Source organism: Malus sylvestris, chromosome 14, assembly GCF_916048215.2.
Source record: "Malus sylvestris chromosome 14, drMalSylv7.2, whole genome shotgun sequence".
Classification (NCBI taxonomy): domain Eukaryota; kingdom Viridiplantae; phylum Streptophyta; class Magnoliopsida; order Rosales; family Rosaceae; genus Malus; species Malus sylvestris.
This window is the reverse complement of record NC_062273.1, coordinates 10671347-10687789: the sequence shown is the minus strand read 5'-3', so window position 1 is coordinate 10687789 and position 16443 is coordinate 10671347. Positions and strand designations below refer to the sequence as shown.

The following is a 16443-nucleotide window of genomic DNA, read 5'->3' as shown; positions in this document are numbered from 1 at the left end:
AGGGTAATATTACAGCTAGCCAGATATAGATTTTGGGATGTGATATCCATCACATCCTATTTTACTTGTCATACATCTTTTTAGTTTTTGGCTGTCAGATCAGATGAATTGAATAAGATCAACAGATAAAAATAATTAAAGAATATGTAAAAAGTAAAATATCTACACGTCATTTAGATTTTCGACTTTACCAACATAGGACTTTGAAAAGCCTTGGCTAGCTAGATTCTCGGTCTAGGGTACCATCCCCCCCCCCCCCCCCCTCTCACTCTCTTTTTATAGATCTATCCTCTCTCTCTCTCTAGACTCGACCTCTTCCTTTGCTTGATCTATACCCAACGTAGCAAATTCCTATGTTCTTATTGTTAAAATAATAGTGTACCAGTCCTAGTTGGGTCCCTAGATTACTATAACAACAATAATCATATGTGATGAACTGGTGTTGCTGCAAAGCGCTCGTGTGTCTTCCAACTGTTCAATCCTTTAAATGGAGAAATTCTTCAGGCGATTGATGTAAACTCGTCACTGACTAACACAGTGTCAAAGTTTATCGTGAGAGCCAAAGTTGTATTGTATAGATTTGTAAAATTGACAGTTATACATATTTTAAATGACAAAACTCTCTTGTGATTATTTGACGTATGTCACGTAACTAATGTGAATAGAAAAGATGATTAGCGTAGTGTTATATATACATTCGTTACGCCTGCTGAAGAAAACGAGACTTTCACAATATCAATGTGACTACTTGTTGTAAGCACGTCACGCGACTAAAATGTGAATACGAAAAATGATTACGGAAGTGAGTTTTATATTTTATATACCTGTTACACCTATTGAATAAGGCAAAACTCTCACGATTGAACAAGGTAAAACTCTCACGATATCAATGCGTCTATCTGACGAATACAACATATACATCAAATTTCTCACAATGAATATATGATCATCCGACTGTATGACTGTGAATCCCTCACTATTTTCTCAGAACTGTATATAATGCGGCGGATGAGCATATATCTGCTGTTCTAATTATTATCGAGGAAGAAAAAAAAGAAATTGAAAAGGCAAAATTTACAAATATTAACCCATAAAACCTCTACATTTTCATTCATTGATCTTAAATTTGATCAAGATACATAAGCTAGAACAAACTAAAAACAAAAAAACAGAACATTTATATGATATATAATAGCTACATTGGCTGGGGATGTGATGATCAAACGGTGGGCGGGAGGCGGTCAATGTTGGGAAATCGTACGGAAGGGGACAAGGCCAAGAGAATGAGGAGGGAGAAAATGATAACGGGAACGAACAGCAGAAACAACGGCGGCGGAGGCAGCGGCGGAAGAACCAGCGGCAGCACCAGAAGCAAGACTGTGAACACCAGCATTAGCATGGTTGAAACCACTCTGAAGGACAAGGAACCGACCGGTAGCATGCATCCAATATTCTCTCTTTGATCAGGAGCCGGTTGGTTACAATTACTAATCTAACCCTGCCATCAACATCGGAGGAGGAGGGGAGGAGGATGGTGGGTGTGAAAGGTCGATAAGGGGCTTTATATACGTGAAAAAGGGGAATACGAGTGCAACGAGTAGAGCTGCGGAGGAGGCAGGTGTTCTGGGTTTTGGTTGGTTCTGAGGGGGGTAAAGTTGGAAGTGGGTGAGAAGGGCTAAATGGGAAATAAGAGATTTTGGGGAGGTTACGGAGGAGAGAGATGGATGTCCTGATTCAACCCACCGCTGCAACGGACGGCTGTACGTGCACGCATCGTATTTATTTGGTGTTAGAAGAGTAATGAGCATTCACTTTTGGATGTTAATGCCGTCCTCAACCTCTTCCCTATTTTTTTCATTCTTATTTTTGTGTACCTGTATTAATTGAGACGGTTTGAGTTTCTTTTTCTGTTTCAATGCACGGTACGAAATTTAGTTTTTTATTTTTTTTCCCGAAAAACCAACGTACATTAAATGGAATTTATTCATACATTTCTCAATATTGTTGTATAAAAAAATTTCTACAATTTTTTTTTTTTTTTGCCAAACAATAGATTTGTTGGATTAGGTGTGAACCTATGCCAATTAGGTGTGAACCTAAGCCATGGTGCAAGAGTAATACTCATTTTCACTGATGTGGTTCCATTCAATTTTTTTTAATTTTTTTTTTAGAATGTACGATATTTTATTGAAATAAATAACATACAAACGTGGGGGATAGTGCGCATGAAAGGCCTCAATAAAAATTTTGCCGGAGTTTTCAACCCGATCGAAGTGAAAAAGAGTGTCCCGCACATATAAAGGGAGATCTATCCCCCAAAAGTACAATCCATGCATTACCTAATACGGTTTTCCAGTAAAACATCCACAATTAAAGAGGGTGGTTCCTAAAACCAAACTATTTCAACTCCATAACCTAATCCCGCATGAACCAGACGATGTGCAGCCTGGTTGGCATCTTGACGCACAGAAGATAGATTGTAGTGGACGAATTCCTGCAGCAAGCATCTAAAGTCATTCATTCATGTTAAATACTACAATTTTCTTTAGATCGGCAACATATTTACATGCGTAGAAGTGCAGAAGAGTTAAATATCTCACTATTAAAAAACTTGATGGAACTTGTAATAAGAAGAAGAATAAAGTAGCTACTTTTTATTGTTATTCTTGTAATACGAATAAAAGATAGCCAAGTTATGAGAGAAGAAACGCTAAATAGTAGTGTGGTTTAATAATTAATCTTAGTTTTGTATAAATAAAAAAGAGAAATAAAAATTGATATTTTTCTTAATAATTGTATAAACTTTGAGCAAAATTGTAATGATGTGAAAAGATAGATATAAATCTATAGCTTGATGAATGTTAATTAAGGAAAGTGTAATTCTATTAATAATCCAAAACAGTAATCTAGAATACCAGAAGGCTATTGGTGGTCGAATCACTTGTTAGATTTTTGAATCTAAGTGAGCTCAACATTTCCTTATTTCTTGTTGAAGACGACAACTAGACATCAAAAACATAATTCATTCAGTCCAACAACTTCGGTCAAGAGAGACGAATAATAGCATTTTTGCCACGTTGGAACACCTTAAACCCTGTCTCTTGTCCAAACAATGCGGTATACGTCAAGACAAATTCAAATATGAAAAAAATGTTACCAGGCGAAATTGCTTGCAATAACGAGTGATAACATACATAGATAGACATGAATGTGATCATATATGAAATCAAGTTCATTGAAAATCAACCAACCATTGAAGTGTTTGAATGGAAGATTACCTACTTGTCGATCATACTACACTTTCATGTTATGGATGCAACTAATTCTTTGACTTAAGGCATCACTAGCCATCTCATTTTAGTTGATATGATCTTTAGCCTCACCTCAAAGTATTCAAATTTTAGCAGAGCCTTATAGAGTGAGGTATAAGATTATGTACATTAATATAGAGACATGTGAATGCACAACAAAGAATTTGTCCCTCCTAGATAATGATGGAGGTAGATATTCTCAATACTCATTGACGATCTTTCTCCAAAAGTCTTTCGCCAAAGCGATATACATGAGATATATAGGGTGATCATATTTATGAACAGAGTTCGACAATTTATTTCATGCTCTAAAATATATAATCGAAATATAGTAAACAAAAGAATTGAATTGCATTGTAATCATAACTAACAAGTACTACAGTTTTCTCTAGCTCGGCAACATATTTACATGCGCCGAAGCGCAGGAGAGTTAAATATCCCACTATTAAAAAACTTATGGAACTTATATATAATAAGAAGAATAAAATAGCTACTTTTTTATTGTTATTCTTGTAATAAGAATAAAAGTTGGCCAAAGTTAGCCAAGTTATTAGACAAGAAATACTAAATAGAGTGTGGTTTAATAATTAGTCTTAGTTTTGCTTAAATAAAAAGGAGAAATCAAAATTGATATTTTCTTAATAACTGTATAAATTTTGAGCAAATCGTAATTATATGAAAAGTCAGATATAAATCTAAAGCTTGATGAATGTTAATTAAGGAAAGTGTAATTCTATTAATACTTCAAAATAGTAATCTAGAATACCAGAAGGCTATTGGTGGTCGAATCACTTGTTAGATTTTTGAATCTGAGTGAGGTCATTTCCTTATTTCTTGGACATCAAAAACAAAATTCATTCAGTACAACAACTTCGGTCAGGAGAGACGAATAATAGCACTTTTGCCACGTTGCAACACCTTAAACCCTGCCTCTTGTTCATAAACAATGTTGTCGATGCAAATTTCCACCGTCTTCAGTTTTGACGAAATGCACCTGCAAAACAATCAACACCTTTGATTAGAGACCTAAGCTTCACGCGCCCATGAGGTGGTGGTGGTGGGGGGGGGGGTTTAGGTCAACAGATCTCCAATGCCTAAGTTTCTCTGAGAGAGTAAAGTGTTTTGGGCTTTTTAGGGTTACAAAAGCTCTGAAAAATTGGTAGAATATGGGGTATTTATAGGGCTAGGGCCGGCCATATAGTGTTTAATGGAGAGATATTCTCTAAATATTCCAAGATATTAAAAAAGAAATAATATCGTGAGATAATGGTGTAATTATCCCTAATTTATTTAAATTAGGATTACTTACTTGATTGGAGTCAATCTTCAAAAGGGAATGTATTAATGATATGATTTGGGTAATTAATCATTATCTTTAAGTCCTTGCCAATGTCAGGTGAGCTGTGGGTAGTCGTATTTAGCTGTTGAGACCTCTGGGGATGTGAGTTGTGCGTGGAAGCATCTGAGAAGCTTGCCCATTTATTGAGGGCAATCTTGTCTTTCTTGAATAAAAGTCCACATGTCGCACGTAGGAAAAAGATTGTACGTGTAGGAATCCCAAGCTGCTTAGGCTTGTGAAGTTGTTTCCCGATTTGAACGTGATCTTCTTTCTTGATTTGGAGATAAACTTCTTCTAGGAAAAGGAAAATAATTGCCCCCAATACCTATTTAATTCTGCCTTAAGCAGAGGATTAAATAAATTTGGAGAACAATCATTATTCCAACAAGGAAGAGAAGCGAGAGGAAATTTTTATTCCCTTCCCCTAGCCTTCTTCTTTTCTTTCCCTTGCAAAGAGTCGTTTCTCATTGTTCTTCTTCTTCTCCGTACTGCACCAGGTAAGAAAAACTTAAATTTTCTTCTTCTTGAATTTTTGGGGAGCCTTGGGACTTGAAAAATTTGCTCAGTGGGGGTCGAGGTGGTGAGAAGCGCTTGGTAGGAAGGCCACGGGGCTGCAGGTGGTGCGGCTGGAGGATCGACTCGGCTTAGCCGAGGTACTGGCGACGTTAGGGCGTTGAAAGGTTAGCTTGGGCCGAACCTTGTGAGCTGTTGGGTAGGGGCCCATGCAAGTGGAGATGTGAGAGAGATGGAGAGTCCGGCTTGGGCCAGCTCTTGGTCTTTGGTGGCCTAGGCCGTGTGGTAAGGGTGCCTCTGCTAGGAAGAAAGCTATCAAATTCCATTCGTATCACTTCATGTTGGGATTTGTTTTTCCCATGCACGTCTTTTCCAGGAGGTGATCTGCCCCATGAAATGCGCACCTGCTCAGTGCTCCCCAAATGCAGTTTGTGCAATGATGGGATTCTTGAACTTGAGCAGGTTCTTTAATCTTGGCTTAACCATAAATGAGTTATGATACTTCTTTGAGATCGGCCATAAGGAAGGTGTGGGCAGCTGAGGTCTCGCCATAGGCTGCTCGATGCTTCTAGCAAGGGCAATCATGAGTGGGCTAGAGACACCTTGGAGGTGAGTGGGGAGTGGGAGTCTGACTCTTCTCCTGAGCTGCATGTCCCGACTACCTTTATCAGTGGTAAGTGAACTGCTTCATTCTTACCCTGCTTGAATTTTTTTTAGAGCTGCTTCATGTATTTAATTTCTTGATTGTTTTTCTTGTGTTGTGTAGATTCGGAGTTTGGCTCCATTCCAAGGACCTCGACAAATATGAAGAAAGTGCATGTTGCCTTGGGCATTCTTATTGAGTACCGTGAGTGGTACTGGCTGCTCAACCCTTTTCGTTGGGAGAAAGGTGGTTTGCCTTCGAAGTAAGAGATAAAGTGGATAAAGGACGAGGGGCTGGCTCACCCGATCGCTGTTGTAAAGCCCGCTGCCAATAAGGGTGGAAAGAAGAGCTCTTGTTCACCTACTTATGAGCCTTCAGCTGAGAAGAAGCCAATAATTTCTTTCGCTTCTCTTGGGAGCTTGTCTGCTACCGAGAAGCTTGTTATTGATCTAACCACCCTAAGGGGGTGAAGAAGATCGTTGAAATTGAGCTTATGAAACCTGCTGCTTCAAAGGTGACTGTATCCATCGTTGAGAGACTTGCCTAGCGGAAGGGTTCGGTGGGGCCTTCGGTGTTCGGCTTTGTATCAAAGCGTCTGTCGGGAGCTAAGTTTGGATCGGCTTCTGAGAGGCTCGCCGCTATGAAGAGCAGGAAGGTGGATTCTGTTGCTAAGGTGGTGCCTGGGCCTGATCATCCTTCTGCGGTGACTAGCTCATCTGTTGAGAAAGGGAAATTTGCTCGCACGGGCAGTGTGAGAGATCCACCGAATTTGAGGTTGGAGAGTTTCATGAGGTTTTTACGTAGGCTGACCTACTTGAGGATGTTGACGCATGCACCAAATTTGTTAACAGTGTTGGGAAAGTTATCATCCACTCAGATTCTTTTATGAAGCGTCCTGACTACTCGAGAAGGTCATTCCTGATTGCTACAATGCATAAGACTTTAATCTTGGTAGCTGAATCTATGTGCGTTGATCATGATGCTGTCAAGTGTGCCAAGGAGGCTGAAATGGCATTGGTGGTTCAACTTCACTCGGCTTCTGAAAAGATCGAGAAGCTCGAATCTGAACTCGCCGTTTTGAAAGGGTCTAATGTCTCTGCTCCCAATTCTTTGCAGCTGGAGATCGCTCGTGAGAAGGTTGCCCATCTGAATGCTAAGCTTAATGCGACTCAAGCGATGTTGGAAGCTGCAGAGAAGAAAGTAAGTTGTGTTTCTCCGGTGGTTGAGGACTTTGAGCGTGTCAATTCGGAGCTATGATCTGCTTGTTTTGCCAAGAATGAGGAGCTTGATTTTATACATGCTGAAGTGTCTCGCCTCAAGGAGGTTGCCAGTAAGCTTGAGTCCAAGGAAGTGAGTCTGTAAGGCGTGATGTCTGCTAGTGAGAACTTGAAAAAGGAATTGGATAAGCTGCAGGGTGCTCGTACTAGGCTTGTTGAGGATAATGTGCAGCTGAAGAATGAGAAAGTTGGTCACGAAGTGGCGTTTGCTTCTTGTTAGGCCGATTTCTACAAGCTTGGCTATGTAGACTATCTTCAGGGTAGGCCGTCATATTATGAGTTTTCCGAGAAGGACTTCGAGACTTTTTCCATTTCTCCAGTTGATCTGCTTGATTTCTTATTTGAGGTTACCTTTGGTGGAGCAGCTGAGGGTCAGGCAGTCTACGTATGGACGGTTGAGGATGAGTTGATGGAAGCTTTGGCTACTGGGAATGGCACGGTTGCTGAAGGTGTGGTAGTCGAGGAATCAGTGGTTGCGTAAGCTGCTAATGAGTAGTCTTTTTGCTTAGACTTAGGAGTTTTCTTATTTTCCTTTTTATTCTGCTTATTTGAACTTTGCTGGCCTTCGAGCCGGTTGATCATTTTACTAGAAATTTAATAAACAACTTTCCTTGTTTTTTCTTCATCCTTCTATTTCGCCATGTCTTTACTTTACCGTAAGACGGACGGCTGGGTGAGTTGCTTCAATGAAGCAGTTGATCCCACATCGTCATTTAGGTTTTAGTTTCGGCTTCGGGGATTTGGGAGCCTTGCTTGTTTGAGGCGTTTTGCAAAACTTTATCATAAGACGGGCAGTTGAGTTGGCTACTTCGATGGAGCAGTTGACTCACGCGGTCACTTTAGGTTTCAATTTTGGCTTTGGGGCTTCTAGAGCTTTACTTGCAAAATGAAGAAATGCGAGATTTTCAACTTATAGAGCCGACGGCTGAACTCGTTGTCTCCATAAGAGGCAGGCTAGTTCGTGTAGCTACTATATCTATGAATCTTGGCTTTGGGTAGCTTCGTGAGCTTTAGCTCTCCCGGGGAATGTTGCGAGATTTTTGACTTATAGAGCCGTCGGCCGAACTCGTGCTTCTTGTAGGAAGCAGAGAAGGTCTGAGTAGCTGCTGTAGTCGTGACACTCGACTTTAGTGGCTTCTTGAGCTTTGGTCTTCCCGAGGCATGCTGCGAGATTTTTTACTTATAGAGTCGTCGATCGGACTCGTGTTTCTCGTAAGAAGCAGAGGAGGTTCACGTAGCTGCTATAGTCGTGACAGTCGACTTTAGTGGCTTCTTGAGCTTGGGTCTTCCCGGGGCATGTTGCGAGATTTTTAACTTATGAAATCGTCGGCCAGGCTCATATTTCTCGTAGGAAGCAGAGGAAGTCCGCATAGGTGCTATAGTCGTGACACTTGACTTTGTCCCAGCAAAACTTAAACCATAGACCGTCGGCGGGAAGTGCTGTTTGTAAATAAGCAGGCGAGTCCGCGTAGTCATAGCAGGTGTAAGTTTCAGCTTACGGGCTACCTTGGGCTTTTGGCAGTCAGGTTGTCAGCCATATGTCTTACTTACAAAAGTAGATAACCCACTTCAGGTGTCATCCCTAGCTCTCGGAGGCGTTTTTTGGCTTGAGCTGTAGGCGAAGTTGCTTCTCAAATGCCATATCCTTCTAAGTTGTAGCTTTGATCCCGCAGGTCGCTTAATTAGTATTGCAATACTTTAAAACCCAGCTGATTCATGAAGGTTTGCACATCAAGGATGGACAATCTTGTCACGTGGATTCTTTCAAGGCCAGAGGTCCTGCACTTAGCGTCTTTTTTGGTTAGAGACCCGGGATCCTGTGGAATTAAATCTTTCTGTTGGCTAAGTCTATTCCAGGGGAAGGACTATCGTGGCCAATTATAGGAGTCATTTGGCGGGGACCATCTTGTCACGCGAATTTTTTCATGGCTAAGGGTCTTGCACTTAGCGTCTCTTCCGGTTAGAGACCCAGGATCTTGTGGAATTAAATCATTCTGTTGGCTAAGTTTATTCCAGGGGAAGGACTATCGTGGCCAATTCTGGAAGTCGTCTGGCGTAGGTAGTTAATGCATTCAGGGGGAACTGAGCAGTCGTACAACCCATCCAAGTCTGGATATTTCAGAATAGTTTACCCTTTCGCATTGGAGAGCAGACCCTAGATGAATGTTGGGGAATTAGTTTACCTTCTCGCGCTGGATAGCTTACCCATATGAGTGTTGGGGAATTAGTTTACCTTCCAGTACTTGAGAGCTTACGCCATGTCTGCGAGGCAGCGGGCATCTTTTGCTTGTCACAAGGTTGGTCAGTTTGTTTATGCATTGGCCTAAGCTTGCGAATAATTCCTTCAATTTTCATTGAAAATAGAGGCTTTTATTACTTTTGATCGTAGGCAGTAATGCCATAACAACTGATAATTCTCGGCATGCGAGTCTTCGAACTTTTTTCGTCTTGAACGGGATCCAAGGAATGGTGGAAGGTCACATGTAGTACTTTCTCAAGTTGTAGGCATTCCACTGTTTGTTGATTTCTTTGTCGCTCATAGTGGTGAGGGTGTAACTACCCATTCTGCTTACTTGGCTGATTTTGTATTGACCTTCCCAGATGAGAGCCATCTTTTTGGAGCCTTTTTGTCGGGTGGTCATGAAGGATTTTTACCCTCTTGTTATAGCTAGAGAGGAGTTGTTGTTGATAGGCCGCAATGCGGCTGATAACCTTCTCACACTCTTCCTCTACCAGGTCTGAGTTGGTGGCCATCTCTTTTTTGTTCTGCTAAAAATTCGGCAGTACAATGCTAATGCTTGGCATCATGATGTTGGGAGGGATGATCGTCTCAGAACCATACGCCAGGAATAATGGAGTTTCGCCCTCGTTTGGCCACTTGCCTTTCTCTGAGAGGGTCTTGTTAAGGTAGTCAATGATGGTCTTGTTGGACGCCTTAGCCTTCCCATTGCCATGCGGATACCGAGGCGTGGACATGTGCTGCTTAATGCTATACTTTTCGAAGAACTTCGCCAAGTCTTTGCCCACGAATTACGGACTATTGTCGGTGACGATGGAGTGTGGGATGCCGAAGTAGCAGATGATGTTCTTTCATATAAAACGTATGATGTCCATTTGGGTAGTTGTAGTTATGGGTTCGGCTTCGACCCATTTTGTGAAGTAGTCGGTCGCTACAATTATCATGCCTCAGCCCCCAATGGCAGGTGGCATTGGTCATACCAAGTTGATCATCCACTGCATGAATGGCCAATGGCTTATCTGCAGATGGAGTTCATTGGCAGGTAGTGCGGGCATAGGCTTGAAGCGCTGATAGCTGTTGCACTTTTGTACATACTCCTTGGCATCTTGATGCATGGTTGGCTAGTAATAGCCTGCATTGAAAGTTTTTTACACCAAGGAGCGGCCTCTAGAGTGGTTTCCACATACGCCTTCGTGGATTGAGCTAAGAATCTTTAGGTTATCAGGAGGTGATAGGCAGTAGAGATGTGGTCTTGAAAATGATCTTCGAACAAGTATGCTGTTCCACATGTAGTAGCATACTGCCTTCATCTGGAGCTTCCTGGACTCCAGTCTATTTGGGAGGAGCGTTCCATTGACTATGTAGTCGATGATGGGATCTTGCCAACTCGGGGTTATGCTGATTTGCACCATCTCGACTGTTGGTTCCTCATTTATGCTTGGCCTTTTCCAAGTACTCGACTGGAATGGAATGCTTGAGCTGATGGTCCAGTGCGGAGCCTAGGCTTGCTAGTGAGTTTGCGTGGGCATTTTCTGCTCGTGGAACCTGAGTGAGTGTGTATGCCTAGAACGTCGTTAGTTGCTTTCTTACCTTCTCGAGGTATCGGGCCATCCTTAAATGCTTTGCTGCATACTCATCTGAGGTTTGGTTGGTGATTAGCTGCGAATCGGAATAGATCGCGAGCTTTTTCACCACTAGGTTTTTCACCAATAAAAAACCTGCTACAAGGGCTTCATACTCTGCTTTGTTGTTTGACGCCTTGAAGCTTAGAGTGATCGCTTGCTTGAGCATTGAACTGTCCGGGGTAGTGAGAACTAGGCCTGCTCCCGATCCTGGTAGTTGGATGATACGTCGACGTGTAAACTCCAGAAATTTACTGCAGGTGGGGTTGGTGCGGCTACAGTGTGCTCGACTGCCTCTGGGGACTTTCTAGGTTGAGTTGCTGCGCTCGTCGGAATGTCTGCCAGTTTTCATGCCTTTAACGTCATGTGTCTGGGCTATGCGAAATATCGTGTCATGATGATGACTGTGTACGTTTGAAGGTACATATTAAGCTTCTGGGTTGCAACAACTAGCGTTAAAATCAAAGTTTTAATTTTTGGGTATCTGGCTTCCGCATCTAGGAGAGCTTTTGAACTGTGGAATACAAGTGGTCGGGCCTCCAGCTCTTCTTGTATGAGAGTAGAGCTTATTGATGCCTCAGATACCGCTATATAGACACATAGATCCTCCACTGCCTCTGGCTTGGATAGTATGGAATGTGATGTCAGGTTAGACCTTGGATCTTCTTCAGAATGGTGGAGGACTTCATATCCTGGATTACTTTCTTTGGATGCATATTCGGGGTGGTCTGACTGCTGCTTAAGGTTAAGGAAGATGTGTTTGGTGTATTCTTTGGGTTCCCATCTTGATTCATCTTCTAGGGCATTGTCAACCTTGGCGCCATCTTCTTGACCTGCATGCTGTAATTGCTATTTAGCGGAGGTAAAGTCGTCATCTTACACTTCAGCTGCTACTGCTGGGGCGAAAGACTTTTTCCTGGATTTTGCGCTTGGCAAGGCAGCAGAGCCTTTAGCTGCCTCTGGTGTTGACTTGCTGGTCTACGTTGTTCTTCTGCACGTCTTGCTCGTCTGTGCCGCGGTTGTGGTGCACGTTGGTTTGCCTTGTGCTGTTCGCAGTCACTTTGAGCGAGGGCTGCCAGTGGAATTTAGCTGGACTACTCACGTGCTCTTCTTTGGGCATCATGTGGTTGCCTACTCCGTTACCTCGTAGGAGGATCTCCTTATAGGCCTAGCCTCGTATGGACGCTTCACCTGGAAGGTCCTGAGTGCTCGTTGGAGTATGGACCCAACCTCGAATGCACATTGACTTGTGAGCCTATTCGGTAATGAATGTTTTTATATGCATTTGGGCAGGAAAAGATGTTTCCCCGAGGGCCCAACGGTAATGAATGCCCAACGGTAATGAATGTTTTTTTATGCATTTGGACAGGAAAAGATGTATCCTCGAGGGCCCAAACAAGAGTGCATACTACCCGAACGCACGGTTTGTGGCGGGCTGAGCAGCTATTTGTCAGGACGTCGCTAGAATAAGTCACGTTCTTTTACCCTTGTCCTACTTCGGGACACCTCGTCTGGGGTGAGTTGCATGAGGGAACAGAGTAAAAGAGTTTGGATAATGGGCATCTCCATATGTGGTGGAAGTGTAATGGACTGTAAGTACAAAATTTGGGCCCAAAACTGGCAGTCATGCAGAAAAGTGGGGTATAAGTAACCCTGAATTGATCACGGGACTTATGGTCGAAATCTGGATCGCTAAAGGTGGCTTTGGAATGGATTGGGGTGCGGGCTGGGTAGTTGAAGTGGGTCGCGGGGCTCATTGGGCCGGCGCCTGCTCATCTTGAGCTTGCATTGCTGTAAGCCTTCCTGGCCGTTGGGCTACCACATCATGGTTTACTGGTTGAGTGACTTGGGCTTGGGCTTGTTAAGATGCTTGGCTGGCAGTAGCTGCTGCGTTCAGGGCTCAGGTTTGGGCTTGCTGTGCAACAACGCCTGCTGCTGCATTGGGCTAGGCCTTCTGCCCAAGGTTTGCTATGGCAGCTGCCAAGTTCTAGTCCTTCTGTCTATAAGCTTGGAAATGGACCTGGGCATCTTACCTAGGGTTTGGTAGGGTGCGGCACTGCAGGGGCAACGGTGGTGGGAGTGGCGTCGTGGCTTGGTGGCCTTGCCATCGCGCTAAGCCTTGACGACCTCCGTCGTGCGGCTATGTCCTCGTCTCCACTCTCCGGTCCAAATCCTTGTATGTACAGGGTTCCGTTCGTCATAGTTTTCGAATTTCCTACCATTGTATCCTTTCTCCAGGGATTGATCAAGAAACTTTTCTAGGAAAAACTAATTGATACGACGTGTGAGAAATTCAACGTAATAGAAAATTCAAGAAACAAATACGAGAGGTTTCTTCGAGTGTTTTGAATCAGCTTTCAATGAAAGCACCAATTTGTTAATGCAAATTTCCGCCGTCTTTAGTCTTGACGAAAATGCACTTGCAAAATAATCAACACCTTTGATTAGAGACCTAAGCCTCATGCGCCCACGAGATGGGGGGGGGTTTGGTCAACAGATCTTTGATGCCTAAGTTAGTTTCTTTGAGAGAGTAAAGTGTTTAGGGCTTTTTAGGGTTGCAAAAGCTCCGAAAAATTGGTAGAATATGGGGTATTTATAGGGCTAGGGCCGGCCATATAGTGTTTAACGGAGAGATATTCTCTAAATATTCCCAATATATTAAATAAGAAATAATATCTTGAGATAATGCTGTAATTATCCCCAATTTATTTAAATTTGGATTATTTACTTGATCGAAGTCAATCTTCAAAAAGGAATGTATTAAAGATAGGATTTGGGTAATTAATCCTTATCTTTAATTCCTTGCCAAGGGCAGGTAAGCTATGGACAATCATATTCAACTGTTGAGACCTCCAGGGATGTGAGCTGCACGTGGGAGCATCTGAGAAGTTTGCCCATTTATTGAGGGTAATCTTGTCTTTCTTGAATAAAAGTTCATGTGTCGCCTCTAAAATTTTTGGGATTATTTTAGGCTCCACAAATGCGGTATATGTCAAGCCAAATTCACCCATAAAAAAAATGGTACCAGGTGAAATTGCCTACAATAATGAGTGACAATATAGAATACACAACTTATTTCTACTCAAATGGAAACCAAAAAATAATATACATGACAACAACTTTACAATTATTTGGTTAACATATATGAATTTAACTAGACACAGGATCCTAGTTTTGTCTGTAAAAATTAGAATGAATAATTGATATAGGTGTTGTTCAAAACTTATAATTTAAATCAATCCAAGATTCGAACAACCATGTAACAAGGCAATTTAGGATAACCGGTAAGGTGCAGGAAGAGATTAATTATACACACACACAGCGGAAAACCATTAACTTGGTAAAAAACGGAAGAATTCCCAGGAGCTCCGTCCACTAGTAGAAAAACAAGTTTATACAAAGTATCACATACACAAGCTTAATCCTAAGCTAGACTAAAGAAGCAGCTTGTACCTTTGTATAACTTATATTTCATTAAATGGATGAGTTCGGTCTTCACAGTTGTGCCAGCTTAACTCTCACTTTTCACTTGTCTCATAAGTAATATATATGAGACTAAGATGTGATGCAAAATACCAGAAATAAAATACAAATATCCTCAATCGAACATCAACAGATTGAGATGATTTGAAATGAATCTTTCCTAAAATATCTAAATGCAGGAGCTATAAGCTCAAACCAAAGACACAATCAAAACCTGAGCTAAACTCAGATCACTTCTATGAAATGCAAATCTAGCTAAGAAGAGAAACTTTAGAATCAGAATGAGATGTGATGCAAAGTATAGATCCATCAACAACAAACAAATCTCTTCAATCGAAAATCTACAGATTGAGAAGATTTAGAAAAGATCTTTACCTAAAGATCTAAATATGGGAGCTATAATACAAAATGGAGATTGATCAACAACTACCAAATCTACTCAATCGAACATCAATAGATTGAGAAGGTTTGAAATGGTCCTAAAGACCTAAATATGAAAGCTATAAGCTCAAGTAAAGATAAAGTGCAAAACTGAGCTAATGTCCAACCTCTATATGATAGATGAACAAACAACTTCCCAAGAAGGAATTTTTTTTTTCATCTGGGATTTCTAAAAAAACTGTGGCTAGAACCAAGGATGAGCTGATATGTTGGATCTTTTTCTATACTCCACCAACCTTAAACCATGGTGCAATGCTGACCGCTCAAACTTTGAGTAGATGCTGACTTAGTAAAGAGTGTAATGCTCACATGATTATTTAAGTGATGCACGCGACCAGACTTGACTAGGCAAACAACATTAGTCAAGAAGGGAGAAATGCCAATTTGAAATGTAGATACGTGATCCAAACCTTTGTTCAGCGAGAGAGCTTGAGCCTTCATCTTCTTCTGATCTTTAACACACATCCTAGAATTGTGACACTCTTTAATCTATTCGTATGGCTTTGTCACCACTGTGGTGATGGCCAACACATCTCTACCCTTAGTCTAATGATTAATCGGGTAGGGGTGTGTCAATGTGTTGCCAAACTAACAAAGAAGCCACATTAATTGGTAGTTGGACATGCCTGCATGAGGTAGGCCAATGTCTTTGTTTTAGGCTAAGGAGCCAGAAAAAAGGATAGAGAAGCTTGAAAAGGTCAGCCTCAGATCAAATCACATGGTTCTAGCATGTGAACATATCCTCGTACTATCTAAGTGTACTGCCACCCATCTATGATACGTTCTGACCTTAGACCATAAGAGACTTGTCACTTCAACCCCTACGAAGTTAGCCAGCTATAGATGGGCAATGAAAGTGTTGGAATATGATCGAAAGAAATTGATTTGGCAACACGTAATTGGTTGTTCATGACAATTGAATGTTGAATCATCACCAACAAGATCAAGTGTGAACATTCGTCACCTAATAGAGGATTAGGAATGTTTGTTATTGATTAGGGTGAGTCTAAGGAATACCTTAAGTTATAGGGATGAGATCGTAAATGAGTTCTAATCCGGGGACACATTCCATAAAATTAAGTTCCTATTTATAGGAAAATCGGGTGGACTATCAAACATCCAAAAATGCTAGTTTATGTCATACTCAGTAATAACTCTTGGACTAAACATGTTCGGACATAGAATAGAGATGAATGTCCTCATATATGAAATCGAATTTATTGAAAATCAACCAACCATAGAGGTGTCTGAATGGAAGATTACCTGCTTGTCGATTATACTACACTTCCATTTTATGGATGCAACTAATTCTTTGAATTCAGGCATCACTAGCTATCTCGTGTTAGTTGATATGATCTTTAGCCTCGCTCAAAGTATTCAAATTTTAGCAGAGCCTTATAGAGTAAGGTATAAGATCATGTACATTAATATAGAGACATGTGAATGCACAACAAATAATTTATCTAGGTAATCATGAAGGTACATATTCTAAAAACTCATTGATGATCTTTCTCTAGAAATCTTTTGCCATAGCGATATACATGATATATATATATATATATATATATATATATA

The 16443-nt window shown here is 41.4% G+C and overlaps 1 long non-coding RNA gene across 1 annotated transcript; it reads right to left on the bottom strand.

Annotated features, from left to right (window-relative positions):
- Positions 1–4023: 4023 nt before the first annotated feature.
- LOC126598521 (uncharacterized) lies at positions 4024–15271 on the bottom strand. The gene is made up of 2 exons (XR_007614869.1): positions 4621–15271; positions 4024–4305 (listed from the first exon to the last, which is right to left on the bottom strand). It is a non-coding gene; the product is annotated as an uncharacterized LOC126598521 (long non-coding RNA).
- Between the last annotated feature and the right edge of the window lie 1172 nt (positions 15272–16443).